Below are 22,129 nucleotides of genomic sequence, written 5' to 3'. Positions count from 1 at the left end.
ATTTATATTCCATTTCTTGCCAAAACAATGATTTCTTTTATTGTTCATTATCCATTCTGAAGTAGTGCGTTCATCTAAATTATCTTATTAGCTCACTGTGATAAGTACCTCGAGGAACATAGTGAATAGGCCTATTGGTTGCTTCAGGGCCGTCGCACGGGTTGTAAGCGCCCGGGGCGAGAATTCCGAGTATCCCCCTCAGTGTGTTATGAGAACAACCAGAATTAATTCTATACGCCTAGATTTAAATATGGAACCTAAGATCATAACCTAAGATAAAAAAGTTAGTATTATATGATTTCTCTTTAAGTGAATGGTTTTGTAGTTAAAGCATAAAGGTTAATGAAAAAGTGGTTTTGAATTATTGAAATCAGTGTTATTCTTGTATATTTTAAACTTGATACACATCAACATTGTAATAGCATAGAATACACAAATATTAAATTCCAAGATTAAAAGAAAAGAACTTGTCCTCACAGAGGGCTGGAGAGAATTCCAGTTGAAAAATCCTAGACGATGTTTTGCATTACCGGTTATTTTCGAATTCAGTACTCTATCGGGAGTCCCTCAAGGATCTAATCTAGTCCCATGTTGTTTCTTCTTGTTATTAATGATATTTCTCTGTGCATTAAAACTTCTCAAGTTCTTTTTGCCGACAATCTCAAATTATACTCCAAAGTAAGTTCAGTTGATGACCGTGTGAAACTTCAACAGGATCAAGAGAGAGTTCTAATATGGTATGATAAGGATAAATTAGTCCTGAATGGATCCAAGTACTTTTCACGAAGAAATAATATTTTATTAACTTTACCTATACAATAAGTGACACTTCCTTGCCTACCTCAAATACTATCAAAGATCTAGGAGTTATATTTCATAGCAAATTAATCTTTACCAAACACATTGACGCAATAACAAATAGTGCATATAGAAACCTAGGTTTAATTTATAGGATAATACAGGATTTCTACACAGAATGAACAATTATAAGTTATATTTTTTGCATGTGAGGTCAAAATTAGAATACTGTTGTACTATTTGGGCACCAAATGTCACTAAATGCGCTGATGCAATAGAAAATATACAGTTTAAGTTTTTTAAATGCTTGCATACAGTGAAGCCGGTTTCTATCCAAAGTATGTCCCCTATGAAGACTTAGTAACGAATTTTAGTTTTCAAACATTAAGAAAAAAGGAGATGGTTGTTTGATCTGTTGTTATTAGATAAGTTATTAAACAGTAAAATTGAGTGTCCAGAATTAGTTTCAGAAGTGTTATTACGTGCCCCAATAAGTAAGACTAGAACAGCAAATAGTGGGACATTCTATTCTATTGTAGAAAAGCAAGAACTAACATGTTACAAAAGTTTCCACTGTGGAGAATGTGTGCTTCATATAACGAAATGATTAGATTTCATGTAGTAGATGTATTAGTATATCCGAAAACAAACTCAAAACAATTGTTAGGCAGTAACTTCTGCACAATTAAACGACGTATATTTGTGTATGTATAATAATGATGGTAGATAATTATGTACACAATACTATAACTGGGCATCAAGCCTATTGTGCTGTCGTTATGAAATAAATAAATAAATAAATACATTTTTCTTAGCTGTGACCTGATTTTTATTAAAATATTTGAATTAACATTAATTTTGTAAACAAATTTCATCTACTAACATAATCTAAATTCCTTGAAGTTTGTTGATTTGTCGATGCGGCGCTCTCCGGTCGCGGCATCCTGGGCAATCGCTCCGGTCGCCCCGCCCACTCGACGCCCCTGGGTTGCTTGGAGCTTAGGTCCGAGACTCTGGGAGTAAATTTTATTTTATACATATGTTTGGCCATTACCGTTATCTACTGTCTCAACGTCATTCCGTAGAAGAAATGAAGTTTTTCAGCGAGCACTCTTATCCAAAGGGAAGAAGGAAGCAGCCTGATACCTGCATGTTAAGTACTATCACGGCATTAGTTTGGTATAAGTGAGGAAAACTCAGGAAAGGAATCTGACTCAGGGTAGCAGGCCTGAAGAAGCTGTTACACCTTTTCGACCAAGTGTCCGCACCCGGAATCAAACTCAGGACGGCTCTCTATGTGAGTCAAGCTCCAATATTTTCAAAGTAAAAGGTAACGAATGCTTACGAAAATTTACCCTAATAAGCAAAACCAGTTGAGAGTGCACAAAGAGCATTGACAGAACGAACTTAAAAAGAATGAAGAGATGGAGCGGAAAGGATTTCTGTGATTGTTCATAGATGTGAAAGTAAATCTTTTTATTCACACCTTGTTCTTTTTCACGCAAACCTTCGGAAGCTTAGATCCGAGACTCAATGACTTATAGTTCCCGAGATATGGCTCCTTAAATCTCCCGAAATTTCAACTTCTTTGGCCAATACCTGCGGAACGGTGGCTAACTGGCCAGTAGCCAGTTGATCAGTGGCCACCGGTTACTATTTGATACCAAACTATTTACCATCCTCTGAGATATTGATCAACATCTATATCATCACTCTATAACGTATGTTTACCGAGATATCGCTTCTTAAATACTTACAAATCGGCCAGATTTTTGGGCCAATATCACGAGAACGGCAAGAGTGACGCCAAAAATTTAATCACTTTCTCAGATAATTTTTAATGTTCTATCGAATGCAGAATTTAAATTTGAAAAAAATCGCAAATAACAGACAGACAGATAGACACACAGACATAGATAATTCAGCAACAAACTTTTTAAGTTCGTCGGAAATTATATTTCTATCCATTACAATGATATCGAAATATACAGCATAATCACAGTTATGCATCTAAATTTTCAGAAACATCAGAATTATTTCGATAGATCAACATTCGCCGAAAATAAGTAAAAAAAAAAACCTAGATCAATGTCATCAAAAGAGTTTTAGTGATTAATAAATGAGGAATTATTTTAATGTTGCACAAATCATATTAACTTATATGTTGAAGGAAAGCCGTGGAATATGAAAATACCATTACATCTAATACCATTACATTGGATTCTAATACCATTACAATCTTAGAAAGCCCACCAGCGTGATTCAAATACCATTGCAATCTTATAAGGTCCACTAACATGATTCTAATACTATTACAATCTTATAAAGCCCACTAGCGTGATTCAAATACCATTGTAATCTTATAAGGTCCACTAACGTTATTCTAATACCATTACAATCTTATAAAGCCCACTAGCGTGATTCAAATACCATAGTAATCTTATAAGGTCGACTAACGTGATTCTAATACTATTACAATCTTATAAAGCCCACTAGCGTGATTCTAATACCATTGTAATCTTATAAGGTCCACTAACGTTATTCTAATACCATTACAATCTTATAAAGCCCACTAGCGTGATTCAAATACCATTGTAATCTTATAAGGTCCACTAACGTTATTCTAATACTATTACAATCTTATAAAGCCCACTAGCGTGATTCAAATACCATTGTAATCTTATAAGGTCCACTAACGTTATTCTAATACCATTACAATCTTATAAAGCCCACTAGCGTGATTCTAATACCATTGCAATCTTATAAGGTCCACTAGCGTGATTTTAATACTATTACAATCTTATAAAGCCCACTAGCGTGATTCAAATACCATTGTAATCTTATAAGGTCCACTAACGTTATTCTAATACCATTACAATCTTATAAAGCCCACTAGCGTGATTCTAATACCATTGCAATCTTATAAGATCCACTAACATGATTCTAATACTATTACAATCTTATAAAGCCCACTAGCGTGATTCTAATACCATTGCAATCTTATAAGATCCACTAACATGATTCTAATACTATTACAATCTTATAAAGCCCACTAGCGTGATTCTAATACCATTGTAATCTTATAAGGTCCACTAACGTTATTCTAATACCATTACAATCTTATAAAGCCCACTAGCGTGATTCAAATACCATTGTAATCTTATAAGGTCCACTAACGTGATTCTAATACTATTACAATCTTATAAAGCCCACTAGCGTGATTCAAATACCATTGTAATCTTATAAGGTCCACTAACGTTATTCTAATACCATTACAATCTTATAAAGCCCACTAGCGTGATTCTAATACCATTGCAATCTTATAAGGTCCACTAGCGTGATTTTAATACTATTACAATCTTATAAAGCCCACTAGCGTGATTCAAATACCATTGTAATCTTATAAGGTCCACTAACGTTATTCTAATACCATTACAATCTTATAAAGCCCACTAGCGTGATTCTAATACCATTGCAATCTTATAAGGTCCACTAGCGTGATTTTAATACTATTACAATCTTATAAAGCCCACTAGCGTGATTCTAATACCATTGTAATCTTATAAGGTCCACTAACATGATTCTAATACTATTACAATCTTATAAAGCCCACTAGCGTGATTCTAATACCATTGTAATCTTATAAGGTCCACTAACGTGATTCTAATACCATTACAATCTTATAAAGCCCACTAGCGTGATTCTAATACCATTGCAATCTTATAAGGTCCACTAACATGATTCTAATACTATTACAATCTTATAAAGCCCACTAGCGTGATTCAAATACCATTGTAATCTTATAAGGTCCACTAACGTTATTCTAATACCATTACAATCTTATAAAGCCCACTAGCGTGATTCTAATACCATTGCAATCTTATAAGATCCACTAGCGTGATTCTAATACTATTACAATCTTATAAAGCCCGATAGCGTGATTCTAATACCATTACAATTTTATAAGACCAACTAGTGTGATCCTAATAACATCATAATATTATTAGGCCTACAAGCGTGATTCTAGTAGCATTACAATGTTAAAAAGTCTAGTAGCGTCATTTTAGTAACATTACGATGATATAAGTTCTACTAACGTAATCCTGATAATAATAATAATATAGATGAAAATGAGTAATGCAGAAAGTATCGTTTGATTTGATTTTGAGTTTACTGTCCCTTTCAGCTGCAAGGCTATATGAGACTCAAATCTATAGCTCTCGTCAGGAATTGAACCCGTGTTTTCCAAGCCAGAGGCGCGAATGCTAACCACTTAGCCACGAAGGAGCTCTTAGAAAGTGTCGTATACTGTATATGTAAAAAGAAACAATATAACTTGCCACAAGCGGATATGCAATTGTGAAACAAACAAATTACAATTTTTAATAAACGGCAGGCATTACTAACAGGAAGGAATACCAAAAAAGAAACATGAATTATTCTAGAAGTATCTCCGGATTAAGGTTGGTATAAAGGGACACATTTTGCCGATAGATGTCACTAGAGTCTTCGTATCTCTCCTCACGTATATTTACCCTTTACGGAATGTACACTTTCTCTTATAAATTTCAACCTAGAGATTTTAAAATATAAAGAAGGAACTTCATAACATATCGAAGGCAACAATCAGTGCCCATTTTCTATTTAGAGTTTTCTTCATTGTTGAAACAGTTCCATTGTTAAAAGTGTGGATATTTATTTCAACAATCAAGCCATTTCAACAATGAAGAAAATTTTGAATAAAATATCGACAAGATTGTGAGCCTTCGATGTGTTATGAAGTTCCTTCTATAAAAATGTGAAGTCTCTAGGTTTAAATGTGTAAGAGAAATCGTAAATTTTCGTGAAAGGTTAAAAAAAATATATGAGAGAGATACGAAGACTGTAGTGACATCTATCCACAAAACTTGTTCCTTTAAGCCAACCATAAATGTATCAAACGGAAATCATAGCAAAAACGAAGAAACACAAACTTCAGAACAATACCCACTCATGAAGTATACCGTAAAAATTAGTACATCTTAGTAACAGGCAAAAAATAAAAGAACTAAACTTTAATAGTAAACATCAGAAAACCAAACACAACATGCCTGGAAGTAGAACATGAACAAAAAGATAAGAAGAGAACGTAATGTAAGAAAACGAAAAACAAAGAACTTTAAAACATGCCAGTAGTTTGTTACTACAGTGATAAAGAAGGTGTGCATAAAGAAGTTTTCAAAGATCAGAATTTAAGCAAAAAAGCAGTCGAGAAAGCTCCGAAAGCATTGCCAGAAAGAAACTTAAAGACGATTATTTATTTCGAAATTTATATAAAATTGCGTATTAAATTTATTTGAATTTTAATGACGCAATAATTATTTAATCAACAATTAATGACCGAATAATTATTGAATCAATAATTAATGGTATTGTATTAATAATTGTTGGTGTTGATCAACACTAATATCATCCTTCGATGACTTTCAGTTCCCGAGATACGGCTCTTTAAATCTCTCGACATCAGAAATGTTTTGGCCAATATCTCAGAAACGGTAAGAGTGACGTCAAAAATTCCATGACTTCTTCTTTGAAACAGTTTTTGATGCTAAATCGAATGGAGGACTCAAAAATTGAAAAAAAATCGCAAATAACACACACACAGAGACATAGAGAATTCAGTATCGAACTTTTTAAGTTCGTTGAATATAATGGAGGTACTAGAAGAGGTAGTACTTGACACGAATAATATCACTAATTATTATATTAGTAGCTCAGATATATTATAATAATAATAATAATAATAATAATAATAATAATAATAATAATAATAATAATAATAATAATAATAATAATAATAATAATAATAATAATAATAATATTTAACAAGAATGCGCAATGCTTTGGGTATTGTCGGAAAACGGAACCACGTTGCGAATATTTTCCCAACAGTTCTATCTGATTCTCATTGAGACAAGAATCTCTTGGCACTTGTGTAATCGTGGGAAACCAATCTAAACTACCTTGGAGAATGTTCTTACTTAATTTTTTTGCATTGGAGATAAGAGTGAGATGGCGCTTGCATCGTCGATAGTCCGTGATTTCTTTTTGGGTTGGAAACTAACCCGAAAACCCCACCCTTTTTCTGCGACGAGCTCTGCGCTTTCTCCGTGACGAAAGAGCCTCCGGTTGCGCGAACGCCCGAACCGAGCCGACCCATTGCAAGCCAAACTGTTTCTCTCAGTGAGGTAGACAGCAAGGAACGCGGTCGGCTGGCTCTTTTAGTAGCGGGCGGGCTTCCGTGTGCGCGTTGGCCTAACGGTGAAAGGGTTTTTTAGCGTATCCGTTGCGTGCGGTATCCTAATAGGTTAAGAAGAGCGCAAAACAATATTTTCTTTTGGCGGTGAAATAAAAGCAACTTCTTAAATATTACGACAGGACAATTGAATCTTTAATAGCTTAAAATAGTATGCGATATTTTGTTTTGCAGAATCCTAGGAAAATAATGCCAGTGTCATTCTTACTGATATATACGTTCGATATTTAAGTATCGATTTATTTATGTAGTGGATTGCGTGATCATGAAAACACAATGAAGCAAAGATATATTTTTTAAAACAAAACAATACACTAAAATGTGAACTTAAAAAGGAGCTAATTTGTAACTTTCATTCAAATATGACTGGTTATCAGTGCTAAATTATTTGGATGCTATTTATGGTGTACTTCTTCGAAGTATATCTTACTGCAGAATTAGTAACCACCATAACGCACAAATATTAGGAAAAAAGAAAGCCTTGTAAGTTAAATATAAGCAATATTTATATTTTCAAAATGAAAACCAAAAATAAACAAAAAAATAACTTTGAAGGTTAGAAATTACTAACAGAACATTTTTTTCAAAGAATGAATTAAGAATATGTCATTAACTTCACATTACTTTGTGAAATTCGAAAGTGATTAACCATACTTCGTTCTTGCAAATACTTGAAGTGGTGAAAATTATTAATTGTACAAACTTAGTGAATTTCAATTATTAAGTGTCTGTTTTGAAGTGAATTCAAGAAGTATTTTGTTTCTCAAACATCCCCTTTTGATGTCTTTTTTTTTTTAATCTGATAACAAATTTGTGATGTGTACTAACATGAAAATGACAGTAACAAATACTCATTAACATTTTATAATCTCATATATTTTTTCCAACCTCGAAACCAAACTTTTACTTTTTAAGTATGACTTAAAAATGGTTATGAAATCTTTCACGATGAACATTCAGAAAAGTGAATTAAAGTTTCGGGATCGCTTATGCGACGTTGGTTCCTTTTCCAAAGGTAAGAACAAACAATATTTTATTTCCATATATTTTTTATTATGTAGTGGAAAATATTTATAATTTATAGGTACTTGACAGGACACTTTCCCTTCTAGTGAATTTACAAACTAAAATAATTGCTTTTAACAGCACGTAAAACTTAAGATTTAAAACATTTTTAACTGTCTAATACATGATGCCAATATTAGGAAACTAGTTTGTAAAACGTATATTATTATTATTATTATTATTATTATTATTATTATTATTATTATTATTATTATTATTATTATTATTATTATTATTATTATTATTATTATTATTATTATTATTATTATTATTATTATTAAATCTCAAGTAGCATCCATCTAACTCATCACCCGTATTTAAATATCCTGGCTAATTAAGTATAAGCTGCAAGAAAATATACACAGTGAAATACTTATATTCTTAAAGACTAGAACCCTGATATCGATAACCTAAGTCGAGGAGAAACTCATGTTATTGTAGACATACAAACAAAATAAAGATGTTCCTATTTAATAGTTCATAAAAGCGTGATACATTTGTTTACAAACATTGGAACAATTTATTTTATGGTAATGATATGAAAAGAATTAAATGTTCGCAAAAGTGATAAATTAAATAATCGTAAAACTGAAATGAACATTTCATCTGTTGCAGAAATGTTCAATTTATTGTCCTACTAGTTTGTTCTCGTTAATTTATAATTTGTTTCTTTTTAAATTTAGTTTTGCAGACATTTTGTTTACAAATATATGCAGATACAGTATCAAACATCATATTTTACCATCCTTAAATATAACATCTTATTTTTCAGGTACAATCTTTAAAATATACAAGACGAAATATCAAGCACTATACTTTTGTTCTCTAAATGTGACATTCATCTTGGGTTTTAACTTATCAAGTAAAATTAGTGAAATGCTTTCTGTTTCGGATTTCTGAATGACTATTGGAAAGAACGTTTGACTCTAGTACCGGAACCCTAATCCCAACTCTAGTAATCTCTCTTCAAATCCCAACTTTTCTGTAAATTTAGTCTAAGTTTGGGAATGATTTTACAAATTTTAGAATAATTTACCTTCATTTTAAATTTGAAAAACTATGAAAATAATTTTTCCCGTACAAGTCTACCATATTTTACTGGCAAACAATAAGTAAAGAGAATGATTATACTGTACCAATACGGTATACCAACTGATGTAAATAGGGAAATTTCATTGTCATCATCATGATAAGCACTCTTCCGTTATTGAAAGACGACACATCTCTCATCACAAACTGAGAAACTCCCATTCATCACAACTTTCAGCTAACATTTTAGTCTTCACATAGCAATGTTATGTTTTACCACCATCCATCAACTGGAGACTCTTTTACCTCTCGCTGTTTTTTCTTCCACCATACTTTATAATTCCACATAATGATATTTTTTTCAGCGAAAGTCAAAACTAGTTCTCTTTCTCTTGACTTCATCTAAAATTGTACTTTCCTTATTCGTTATATCTTTAACCAACCAAATTCTCTCCATTCATCTGCACACTTACATTTCGAATAACTCCCGTGTTTTATTATTACTTATTGATTACCATAGCGGAAAAACGGAAGAAGAAAAGAAATATATTTTTCATATTTAATGTGAAATATTTTAAACTGGAGAAAGGACCAATAATATCTTGAGGATAATCATGAGTCTAGTGTATAAGAAAAAATGTAGAATTATATTAGAACTATAAGCCTATTGCTTTTTAACACTAAATATTGAAGAATATATTGCATAGCCGAAGAAATAAACAAATGACGGAGAAGAGCACTCGGAACTGTGTTTATATATGCGAGTAATGAATGGAAATTTTTCAGAGAAAGGCAATAAAGTATTTATGTAGTTTCAATTTATATAGAGAAGCCAAAATGAATCCGGCTAACCATTTGAAAGAAGCCACATTAACTTTCAAATTATATTGATGGAACGAAATCATGAAAGGCTGCAAAGTACTTACAAGAGAACTAAGGAAAAAGAATAGGAACATAAAAGGAATGAACAGAGGGTGAAAAAACAGAAATATTTGTTGCTATTAACAAATCGTATTTTAGAAAATGAAAAAACTCTTTCAATACGGAAAATAATATTTCTGTAGAAGATAAGTGGACAACCATGTCTGTTATTCTTTATGGTTGCGAAATATGGTCCCTTACTCTGAGGCAAGAACGTAGATTCAAAGTATTCGAAAACAAGATTCTGAGACGAATATTCGGACGCAAGAGGAACGGAAAGGGCGGAAACTTCATAACCAGGAACTGCATAATTTACACTATTCAGCAAACATTGTTAGGGTCATGAAATTTAGAAGACTTGGGTTGGCAGGTCATGTAGCCAGAATGGAAGAAAGTAGGTATGGTCAAAATTTTGACTGAAAATCCAATCGGAAAACGACCAATAGGAAGACTTAGGAGCAGATAGAATGACATATTACGATAGGAATACAAAATAGAAACTGGATCCGGTTGGCTAAAAATATAAGCAAATGGAAAGTTTTTGTGAATGTGGCATTGAATTTCCTTGTTCCATAAGCTATAGCGTTAGGTAGATAGTTAGAAGGTACAAGATTAAGTGATTTGCACAAGCGGGTTCCAAACTTTAAAAAATGCTATAAACTTGTAAGAAAAGAACATATGATAGGGATAAATAACAAAAAAGACGAAATCATAATAATTGAAATACTATGACGTTTGGATCGAAGGAAGGATCGAGAGTAAGTAGTTGAAGGAAGTTGAAGGTTCGAAAGTAAATAGGCTACTCGTTTTTCGTATATACTAAATATTATTGTTACTAATCTGAAATTTGAACAGAAAATGAAAGCAAAAGCAGGCAAGAAAAATAGAGTATCGTTAAATAGTGATTGTTAAATAAAGACTAACAAACAAGATTCATCAAATGTGTCTTCTAGTGTGGCCCCGCGTAGTGTAGTCGCTAACGCTCTCGCCTTGTGTGCGAGCGGTCCCGTATTCGATTTCCGGTGGGGCCATACGGTCGAAAAAGTGTAAAACGCTTTTTCAGGCCAGCCACCTTGAATGAGGTTTTCCGGGTTTTCCCCGGTGGTACCTAACTTTTAGGTCCCAGGCCGCTACCTTCCTTCTCAAAATCCTTTCTTCCTTCCCTTTCCCCGGATTGTGTGCTCGCCGAGGAACGTCATCCCTCAAAAACGTGAAGGGATAAATGATCTTAGATGCCGAAAGCCCAGAAATCTAAATCCTAAATCCTTTTCTTCTAGTGTATTATACCATACGAAACAAAAGAATGATCATTTAAAGGAAAGTGGCGGCACGGTGATTCAGTGGTATAGCTCTTTCCATCTGGTGCGTGGGGTCCCTGGCTGGACCCTGGCTAAGTAAGTCTGTGGTCGACAACATCGTGTCCGTGGATTCTTTTTGGGTACTCCCGTCTCCTCCGACTTTTCATTTCACCAATTTTTTTCATCATTATTCACTTGCTTTAATTATCCTTTTTCCTTAACTTTAAAGTCATAATTACGGGACGTTGAACTAAAAGATTTCATTTCATTTCACTTAAAGGAAAAATGACGTAGATTGACTTGATTTGATTCTCAATGTCTCATTCCTTTCAACAGCGAGGCTATATGAGACATGGAGCTACAGCTTAACGTGAGATCTGAACCACATGATCTGTCGCCGGGAATCGAATCCAGGTCTCCCACGTCAATAGCACAGGAGCTAACAGCTTAGTCATGAGGGAAGCTCGTGACAAAGAAGAGCTTAAAATATGTATATGACGAAGAAATACATAATTAGCTATGACGAACTGAACATCAATTAGGAAATGTTCTGGAAATAATGTGGATAAAAGTATCAATACCTCACGTAATTACAATTAAAGGGAGGGGAATTTACTGGTTATTGTATTGTTTGGAACAAAAGCGTCTTTTGTTAAATGAGGTAGGGAGAGTAGTAGAAGGAAAGACTTCGAGGAGAAGAAAATCGATGGACATGATTAAAGTAAATAAACCCTATGTCAAGAAGGAAATATTAATTGAGTACCAAAATACATGAAAGATCAATCAATTACAATTGACATTATGTATTATAAATGTCAAGAAGAGATGTGTATAACCTACCACCATATTTATATGGAAAAGTATGTTTGCTTTACATACTTACTACGTACACTTTCATTCTGAGTAACCTGTATCTATTTCTTCCTTAAAGAAGTTTTACGTACTTAGTTAAACAATGCAACATACGCGTATATCCATATCATTTTCCTTAAAGCTTTGTTTGTTTTTGGGAGAATTCTAAGTTTCAAAATATCTCATCTTTGAACAAATTGACAAGTCTTTAAGAAGATATTAGCACTTAACATTTAAAAAGAGAGAAAGAAAATATGGGTACAATCACAAACAAAATGTATCATTCCTTATACTTTTAGCATCGTTAATCGTTTAGAAAGTTAAGAAACGTTCAAATTACAAACTATTACTGAAGTCGCTCTTCAAATTCATAAGGTTAATAAAAGATAGTGACCAATTTTTGAAGACGGAGTAAGGGAAATTACATAACTGAACTTCATATTCATAACTGGTTATTATACTACTGGTTATGTCATAACGTAAGAGGACATATCACTCACATAAGTAAGACATTAATAACATACATTTAGAATTCCTTTAGATACATTGGAATTCTCTAGGAAGGAGATTACCAACATAATATAAAGAAGGATTTAAGGAAGGAATATGCTTATATCTTGCATTGACTACTTTGGTAGAGGATTGGATCATATGACGTTCATTTATTTCTTACACGATTATTACGTTGGGTTCTTTAAATTACCGAATTTTTCTTGAGTAAGTGGGAATTTTGCATTTTTTTAAAGTAGAAAATTTTAAGTCGTACATCGCGAAACTTTTAGGATGAGATTTATTATTTATGCTTACGTAATTTCACATATTTTGCTCAAACTTCTGTTTTACATAAAGTTACGAAGAAGTATTAAGTATTTTAAGTACTAAATCTTAACAACAGTGGAATACAAGCACTAGATATGTTTCTTTTAAAGATAGTATTAGTTTTGTTTTAATATTTATCTCTGATTTTCAGTACGGAAGCTACATAAAAGGAACTTTATGATTTACATAATCCTGAAATCTCATGTGCTTCCATTACGTGCGCGGAAGGGAATCATCAAAACGGGTATAGAGAAAATGTTAATACTAGCTTATAGGTTACTCGGAAATTTCAAAGGAATGAACCATTTATGAAGTTATTATTTGAGTATTCCACTACTATGTGCTTTAACATTAAGGATATTTTGATGTACGTAACATATGATAATAAACCCTGTTAAGATAGTAATGACGATCACGGGATTCCATGTGCGTTATAGTGGCAGTAACAAGAGCTACGTACCCTTTCGTTATAGGCAACCAAAATTTCCTTTCTGTTCACCGGGATTGCATAGAAGCTGTTATGGATTTTAAACGTGATATGGATAAAGTCACTGTTTCTCCTAAAAATGGTAACGAATTGACTCTACTAATGAACTCGACGGAGATAAGTACTATTTCAAAACCTTACTAGTAGAGCATTCACCTTTGGTTTGACGGGGTCCTTGGTTCAATTCTAGTTCGAGTCAAGTGAACTTTTCCATGAACAAACACCCTGTGCTCGGGTTTTCTCGGGGTTCTCCCGTTTCCTTCCATTCTTCATTCCATCGTTTTCTTCATTTCTCATCATCACCGTCTTCTTTACCCTAGCTGTCATAATCGTGGAACGTAAATCTTAAATGTGTCTTTTCATTTTTATTTCAAAACGGGGGCACGGGAGCTAAGTAGTAGAGCGCTACCTTTGGTGTGTTAGGTCTCTGCTTCGATCCCCGGCTAACTAAGTTTGTGGTAGACAACATCACGTGTGTGGATTTCTTCGGGGATCTCGTTTCCTCCCACTTTATTCTTCCACCAATTCTTCCATCGTCTTTCATTTGCCTTAATCATCGTCCCTCTTTGCCTAAAGCGCACAATCGTGAAACGTTAAACTGAAAAATGAAAGAAAGATTTCTATTTCAAAATATATAACTTAGAATTCGCATTCGTTCAAGAGTTATTGTGTGGAGTAACGGATGGACGTCATAATATTATTATCGTCATAGTCCCGCTAATAGGACAAGGTATTCAATAAGTAACGTATTATATTTAGATGCGTTCATAGAAATCAAAAGTAAGAAATCATCTCCATATAACGAATGGTGGCTAAGTGATAAGCGTTGTTATCTTGGGAGCATGAATTTCGATTTCCCTTAAAATCTGAAACTTTTGCGTTGAGCTATACTTTCACAAATATATCGAGGTAGTTAAAAACATTCTTCATTTCTTCTGTAATAAGAACGTAAAATCAAAATCAAACAAGTTTATCATTACTTGAAATTTTATTTTTTAACAGAATTACAAGTAATATATCAAAGAGATATGATTATCTTTAGTAGTAACAGATCATTAACACGAAGTGATTCACAATATTAAATCAATCTTGTTTGAATATATATATATATGTTTCTTTGCGTTTCATTCTATCAAATTATAGGTGGAAACTTCCAATGCGACTTATGGAAAATGAAAGGAAGCTAGATATGACAGAGTTAAGTATGTATTTATTCCATGAAAACTTCATGCCACGACCTTCTATATATCTCGTGATCTTGCGTTCCAAAAGTGTTTTATTTAACACACAATCATCCTAATCTAAATAAATCAATAACCCGTCGTAATAATAAACCAGCGGCAGTTCTCAGAAATCTCTTCAAGCCTATGATAAATAGTAAACTAAAACTAAAGAATCGTCAATTTTTTTATTAAAAAATGAAATATTAATACAAAAGTGAAATAAAAAAATTTCTGTATTATTAAATTGCAAATAAATACTAGTGTATTCGTGAATCCATTGTCTTTCGTTGATTACTAATAAAAATGGAATATAATGAAAATATTGGATACGTTGTAAGGAGATAGATGTGTTGTTGATATTCCCTAGTTTGGTTCTAGGAGCAACAAGACCGTTTCCACAATGTTTAATGACATTTACGTACCAGGAATTCTCTCATCATTCAGTATTTATTGCAAATCCCTTAATCTATCTAAGTGAATCAAAATATTAAATGATTTTAAGAGAATCAAAATTTTTATTTGCTGCAGAATATACGTAAATAGAATTTGCTTCTTGTAAGATATTTTATTATTTGTTAAAAATCTGTCACTTTATTAATAGTTTTCTTTTAAACTTTTGATTTTGATACTACATGCTACAGTCCTTACGACGTTCTTAATAAATCTATGTAGTTCGTAACTATCAACTCTATAAAAATAATTCTAATAGAAATTTTCAATACTAAATAATGAATTTAAAACTAAAATCGTCTGAATAAGGTTCTAATATTTATGTTACCTATTAAAGTACTTGTGATGATCATATAACAATAACATCAACATGGGAGGTCATTGCTGTATAAATGTTGTCCTTGAATATGCATACAATATTTGTATGCAGATCGAAGACAGAATCAATATTGTTACTCGTAAGAGATTAGTTTATGTGATAACGTTCACTTGACAATCGAACATATTCCTCGTTGTGTGTTTATGTCATTCTTTTTAATACATACTGGTGCTACAGAATATTTTCTTAAAAATAATATTTACAAACTAATGTTGACTTAATCCTTAGGAAGAATAAATAATTATTATATTAATGGTGTTTTCGAAAGTAGATATATTCTTCCCAAATTGATGTAAACTACTTAATATAAGTGAGACATTTTGTAGATTCTAACTTACAAAGGTGACGGATGAATAATCACCGAAAAAGCGCTTTCACCATAAGTATTCAACTATTTAACCGAATGTGGTCAAATTGTGAGTCCCTGATAGTGTACATTGATGCGAATGACACAGATAAGGAAATACAGAATGTCATTAACTAAGTGAAAATAACTATTCACCACTTAGAAAGTTTCTTTCCATTAGTTTCATCGAAAATTAAAATGCGCCAAGTCAAGTGAAGCCAATGTCGAAAAGAGAATTGGATTTTCGAAACATAGAAACACAGTAAGCATTCTGTTTGATTTATTTTGTAGACAGATATTTTTAGGATAATTTTCAAAGGCAGATACCCAAAACTATGATGTAGTATCAGTTGGACACGTTTTACTTGATTACGATTTGTCAATCACACTATTTGATATTGACAGCTAGCATAAATTATCATTTTTTAATCATTTAAAATATTTTGTTCTAACAAAATAATTGTTTGGAATTAATGGGCATGGTTGTGTTGATTTCTGTTCACCGAAACAACCGGCATTAGGGAGCCGCCACTTCGCATACATAGCATTCTTGCTCATAATGAGTAATCTTAAATAATTTATGTGCGCATGTCGTAACTCAATCAAATTCATATTCAGGTTAGAGTTACGTGATATAGAATTTCAGGTTTTCTCTGAGGAGATTTGAAATGAATTTAGGACAGGAAATGAATCCAAATTCTATCGAGATCGAATCTCAGATGTCAGTTACTGGAGACAGGTCTTAACGACATTGCTAATGCTTTCAGAGAAAGTACGAGGGTATTTGCAGAGATTTCCAGCCGGACATTGTGAAACTTTGCCACACATAATAATCCTTGACTGCAACTACCGTGTTATGCAGTTAGCTCAACTCACATCGAATGATTCAAATTACAGCTTCCAATGAAACTGATATATTATTTCTTTCATACATGGCACTACACCATAAACGTCAGTGGTACGATTTCAATATCTGCCCAGAACCTTTTACGATAACCATTGCAGTAATATTTAATTATGCGTTTTACTCATTTTCGAAAGGGTTTCATTTCTGGACATCAAAACGAAGTAACGAAATGCTTACATATCAGTCATTCCGTCCGGCCGTGTGTATGTATCCATGAAGATCTTAAGAGAGCATCGTAGCTCAGTGCTAGAGCCCTTCCCTTTACCTTTGATGCATGAGGTCATTGGTTCGATCCACGGTCAAGTTATTTTGTGGTGTACAACATCGTGCTTGTGAGTTTTTCAGGGTATTCCGACGTCCTCATTCCATCATTTCTTCCATCATTATTCACTTGTTTTTAACCATCATGTGCCTTACCCTAAACGGCATAATCATGGGACCATAAAGATTTCACTTCATTTTATTTCTGAAGATCTTAAAACACTTATAGACCGTGAATCGTAGATACTCATTATCTTAGATAGGCGAAAGGCCAGAAAGATTCACTTGCTAACGTAATTATAATTACTTTTTTTCACATTTTGTACAAAAAGAGAAAGCGTAAAGGGTAGAGAACAAGGGAATTGTAAACTTTTTATCTTCTTACACTATAATTTAATAGCCTGCTAACCTAAAATGTTAGTAATTGAGAAACCTAGAACCAAAGAAAGTTCCAAAATATTGCATTTTAAAAGTAACAACTTTTCAAGCTCTGGACGACAGTAGTTGCTTACTTAATAGTATGCGTATAGAGAGGAGGCACACGATGTATTGAAGCAACTTTGATCACTTGCTCAACATTAATAAGTAGTATGAGCAGCATTGTTAGAGTATTGTGCCATAGTTAGGAAAGTGTGTCACATTTAGGAAGTATCTGTGTCACCATTAACAAAACAGAAACAATAATAAACACAATCCGCTACAAAATAGTTTACTTTACAAAGATACAGTACACAAGGTTAAATCAATATAAAATTTTGTGTTAGTAGAATAAAAACTATAAATTATTATGTTTCAGTGACATACAATTTTGTTTCATACAATTTTTCTCGCAAACTACGCATGATAATTTAGTCTCAAAGGATGCGATATTGGTCAGCTTATTGTAATTTATTGATTTATAATTGTCTTCTCCAGGTGCGAACCCAGAATTATTTGTTCGGGCAGGTCTAAGCTTTGGGTGGATGTCCAATACTAAAACCCACTACGTCTATGTAATATTGAAAGGCTAATATTGTGCTCCCGAAAAGACGATTAGAAATTGTAAAATACTTCCACCTATATTTTCAGAAGAAAATGGTAGATCCATATTGTTTTTATAAGAGAATGAGTACATATCAAGTGTAAGATCACATTTTCTATCACCTCAATCATTTATCTGTTGAACAACAATAGTTTTATTAGGAAAGTGTACAAGTGTATGCGAAGTTAAGAAGTTTTGAAAGGGGTCCGGACTCGATGGGTACGCCCCTGGTCTCGTCGTTAAACAAAAGTTAGAACTCAGTGTTTAATCATATTTAATTAATATATCATTAACGATATTTTATACTGCTACCGTCATGTAGTATAAAATCGAAGGGTTTGATGATATTATGCTTCAGTATTAGTTTGTTCTAGTACGTTACGATGCTATACTGCAGTTTTGATGTTTAGATTTACACACAAAAATCCTTATTTCGAGTTTCCCAAAATTTGCACATGAAGATTTATACTCATCCAGATGACTTCGTTTACCCAATGTCTCATCTTTCGTCCCGACTATTTTCCCTTTATTTCTAATCATATTGTTGAATTGCAGAATATAAAGGTTTTTACGGTGTTTATACTGATGCATACTAAGCAAAGATCTAGAACGTGATGTGAATGGATGTCTTATTATTTTCAAAATCTATTCTTACATGAAGGTAATGTTCATCTGCTGCTTTGTCGTAACCAAAATAAGTGGGAAATAAAGTTTGACATAAAACGCCTTGCACTTAGGCAACCAAACTGACAATTATGTTAATAAAGTTGCCGAACATATAGGTGCTACTGAACGTTATAAACATCTACATGGATCTATGCATAAAAATACTCAACGTTTAAGATATCTCTAATTTGATAAGCAGAAAAACTTGGGATTTAGTCTCGTAACAGTCTCCTGTGACAAGGGTTCTCCAGAGATGTACCTCATCCGTTTAATAGGCAATTAGAATAATTATAACATAAGCTAATTTAAAATGAAATTATAAACGTTTATTAAATAATTGTTATTCTTAATCTAGTGCATTTTCTTTAATGAATAACAGTTATTCACATTATATTATTATTGTTGCCTTATTACGCAAGTTAATAGACGTTGTTAGGATGATTTCTCTTAGAGTATATCTATTTGCGGTCGAATTTTATCTTGGAAGCTTTTGATGCTTCAGATAGCTATAAATGTCTATATAACGAAAAATATTAAAATCTAGAGACACTTCATGTTAATGTGAAGAAAATATCGATATACACAAAATATCTATGTACAATCTGTCTGTATCGATTTCTTTCAGTATGATGTATGAATGTTGAAACATTAATTTTAGTTTCCATGCTACTTTTTCAATATTTACTATCCCTACATCGTTTTCTTCAATGACCCTATAACTTGGAGCTCTAGGGAAATTCTATTAAAATATTCCGCAATAAATCTCTTCTTTTAAAGTGAGAAATCGTATCTGTTACGGTGAATATTCTTCTTCTTCTTCTTCTTCTTCTTCTTCTTATTATTATTATTATTATTATTATTATTATTATTATTATTATTATTATTATTATTATATAAGGATATTTATAGATTCTAACAATACATCTGCTGAAATTTACTTCAAATAGAGTTATTATATCAACACAAGAAGAAAATGTTTCGATGCATCATCTGAATATGCACTTTTCTTAATGCATTTTACCTTGAAGGATTGAAGCATGTCGTGAGCGCTCTCTCCTTGCAGAATACGCTTACCTGTAACGACACATTTGATAAATTTCAAACAAACGTGAGATGTGCAGTGACAAGAGTCCTTAATTATATTCAATTACCTAATGATTAATGAAAGTACTTAGTTTCTAGAATACAATGTACGTTCATTGATCCTATAAATGTTATATAAAATAAGTCTGTTTCATTGAAAAAAGCTTTCTTATTTATCGTTGAGAATATTTCCATAATTATTTCTTTTTCTTTTTTTCTCAGTTTCTCGACATTTTAGATATTTCTCTGTAGCACAATTTCTTTTCTAGTTACTTAAACTGGAAAACCGAACCGAATCATCCATAAAAACTTATTCGTACTATTTGCTCAGGAAGGGAGCATGCAGAATACTTTCCAATATTCTTAACTCTAATATGTTGAATATTGCAACTTTTTTAAAGAAATAAGTTATAAAATATACTAGTATAGAAAGTTGAATAGTAAGTTTCAATATATCAATTTCAAATATGTTTTATTCGAGTGTGAGAGTAGATGAGACATACGCATACAGTTTTGCTTTAGATACAAATAACTTTACTCCTACAGCGAACCGAACTCTGGTATTCCCTAGGAAATGAGATGAAGATAAGCCCACATGAATGTTCTTACACACGTATATTTGTCGCCATGCTATATGACACATCCTAGTAATAACTAATGAATCGTACTAGAAAAATACCGATGAAAGTCATGTTTTCATACTTCTGAGATATCAGCTATAGAAATGCTTGTGTATTCCTTACTTTTCCATCATTCATGCTTTCATAAACGTGTTTGAAATGTGACTCATTTTTTTTTTTTTTGCGACAGATGAATTTCTGTTCAGAAATCTAGTTTTCTCTCTAGTGATTAGCACCATGACGTCAATAATCATTCTTAGTTGACTTCCATCGTTGTTCTCGCGTACTGTTCAAGTATTTTGCTTTGGCCAGATTTTATCTTTATACATGTTTGTCCTTTTCATATTCTGAGAGCGGGAAAATGGTAGCTCAGTGGTAGAGCGTTCACCCCTGTACGTAGGGTCCCTGGTTTGGTCCCGGACATGTAAATTTTCTGATGGAAACATAATGTCCGTGAGTTTTCTCTAGTTACTCCCGTTTCCTCCCACGTCTCACTCCACCAATCCTTCTATCATAAGCGCCGCGGTGGATCACTGATAGAGCGTTCACCTCTGGTGCATTGGGTCCTGGATTCGATCCCAGCTCGCGCCAAGTGAGATTTGTGGTGGGGTCCGTGTCATGTCCATGGGTTTTCTTGGGGTTCTCTCGCTTCCTCCCACTTTGTTCATTCCACCATTCCATTCATTTCCCATCATCACCGTCTCCTTTAGCCTTACCGACATAAGTGTGGGACGTGAAACTTAAAGATTTCATTTCATTTTCCTTCCATCATCATTCATTGCCTTTATGATCATCTCCTGACATAATCCTGGTACGTTAAAGTAAATTATTTCATTTATTATCTTTCATTTCCATATTCTGAATATCTACTTACAATAATTCGTAAACAATGTACAGTACGATAATGTCCTTATATTAGTATATGCTATTTAATTGTTCTTAAATCAAAGATTGAATAAGTCGTACACTGCATAAATCATTTTCTTATTTTACTGTTTATGTACTTTTCTTCTCAGGCTATTTCCTTCTCGTACTCGCTGAACATGTGTGTATCTGTGTGGTTAGTTACTATGGTTACTATACCAAAAGGTAAGGGAGTTGAAACACATAAATTGGATATCTCATGAAGAGTGGTTAGAATAAAAGTCTATGAGTTTTCATTCGAGTTTAAATGACTACGTGTGGGTGTAACATTGAAGATGAGATAATAGATGGAACAAACTAGGCTTCAATATGGTTGTCATTTCATTTTCTATCTCCCACTCACTACATATACTCTCTTACTCACTCGCACACCCACTGCCACAAGTTATCAGAGAGTGTCTCTGAACGGAAGAAATGATGATAGAAAACTCTGAGGAACTGAAATGATTAATGTTACTCAATTAGTGTGGAACGAGAGTGACGCCAGAATGGCTGCTAGAGAAATGGTGAACGCAAGAACACATTTACATTCATCAGCCATTTACGAAAGATGTTTTCGGAACGCATCAAACACAATGAGATTTTGCAAAAACGCAGTAACATTTTTTTCTTCCACTGTTGCCTTAAAAAGTTATCACTTTCTGTTATGTCTCGTTGAGAAATTCTTTCTTGCCTTATGATAAAA

General features: G+C 32.9%; 1 protein-coding gene across 1 annotated transcript in view; it reads left to right on the top strand.

Moving 5' to 3' along the window:
• Window positions 1-7,011: 7,011 nt before the first annotated feature.
• The window catches only part of LOC145671304 (dipeptidase 1-like), a 418,780-nt gene continuing 403,662 nt past the window's right edge, over window positions 7,012-22,129 (top strand). The window contains exon 1 of the mRNA XM_081740278.1: window positions 7,012-8,108. The gene's annotated coding sequence lies outside the window, so the exon portion shown is untranslated. The remainder of the gene's footprint in view (window positions 8,109-22,129) is intronic.

This window comes from Thermobia domestica, chromosome 2 (genome assembly GCF_964235325.1).
Source record: "Thermobia domestica chromosome 2, izTheDome1.hap1.1, whole genome shotgun sequence".
NCBI classification, from domain to species: Eukaryota; Metazoa; Arthropoda; class Insecta; order Zygentoma; family Lepismatidae; genus Thermobia; species Thermobia domestica.
The sequence above is the reverse complement of the archived record's forward strand: the minus strand, read 5'-3'. Positions and strand labels throughout refer to the sequence as shown.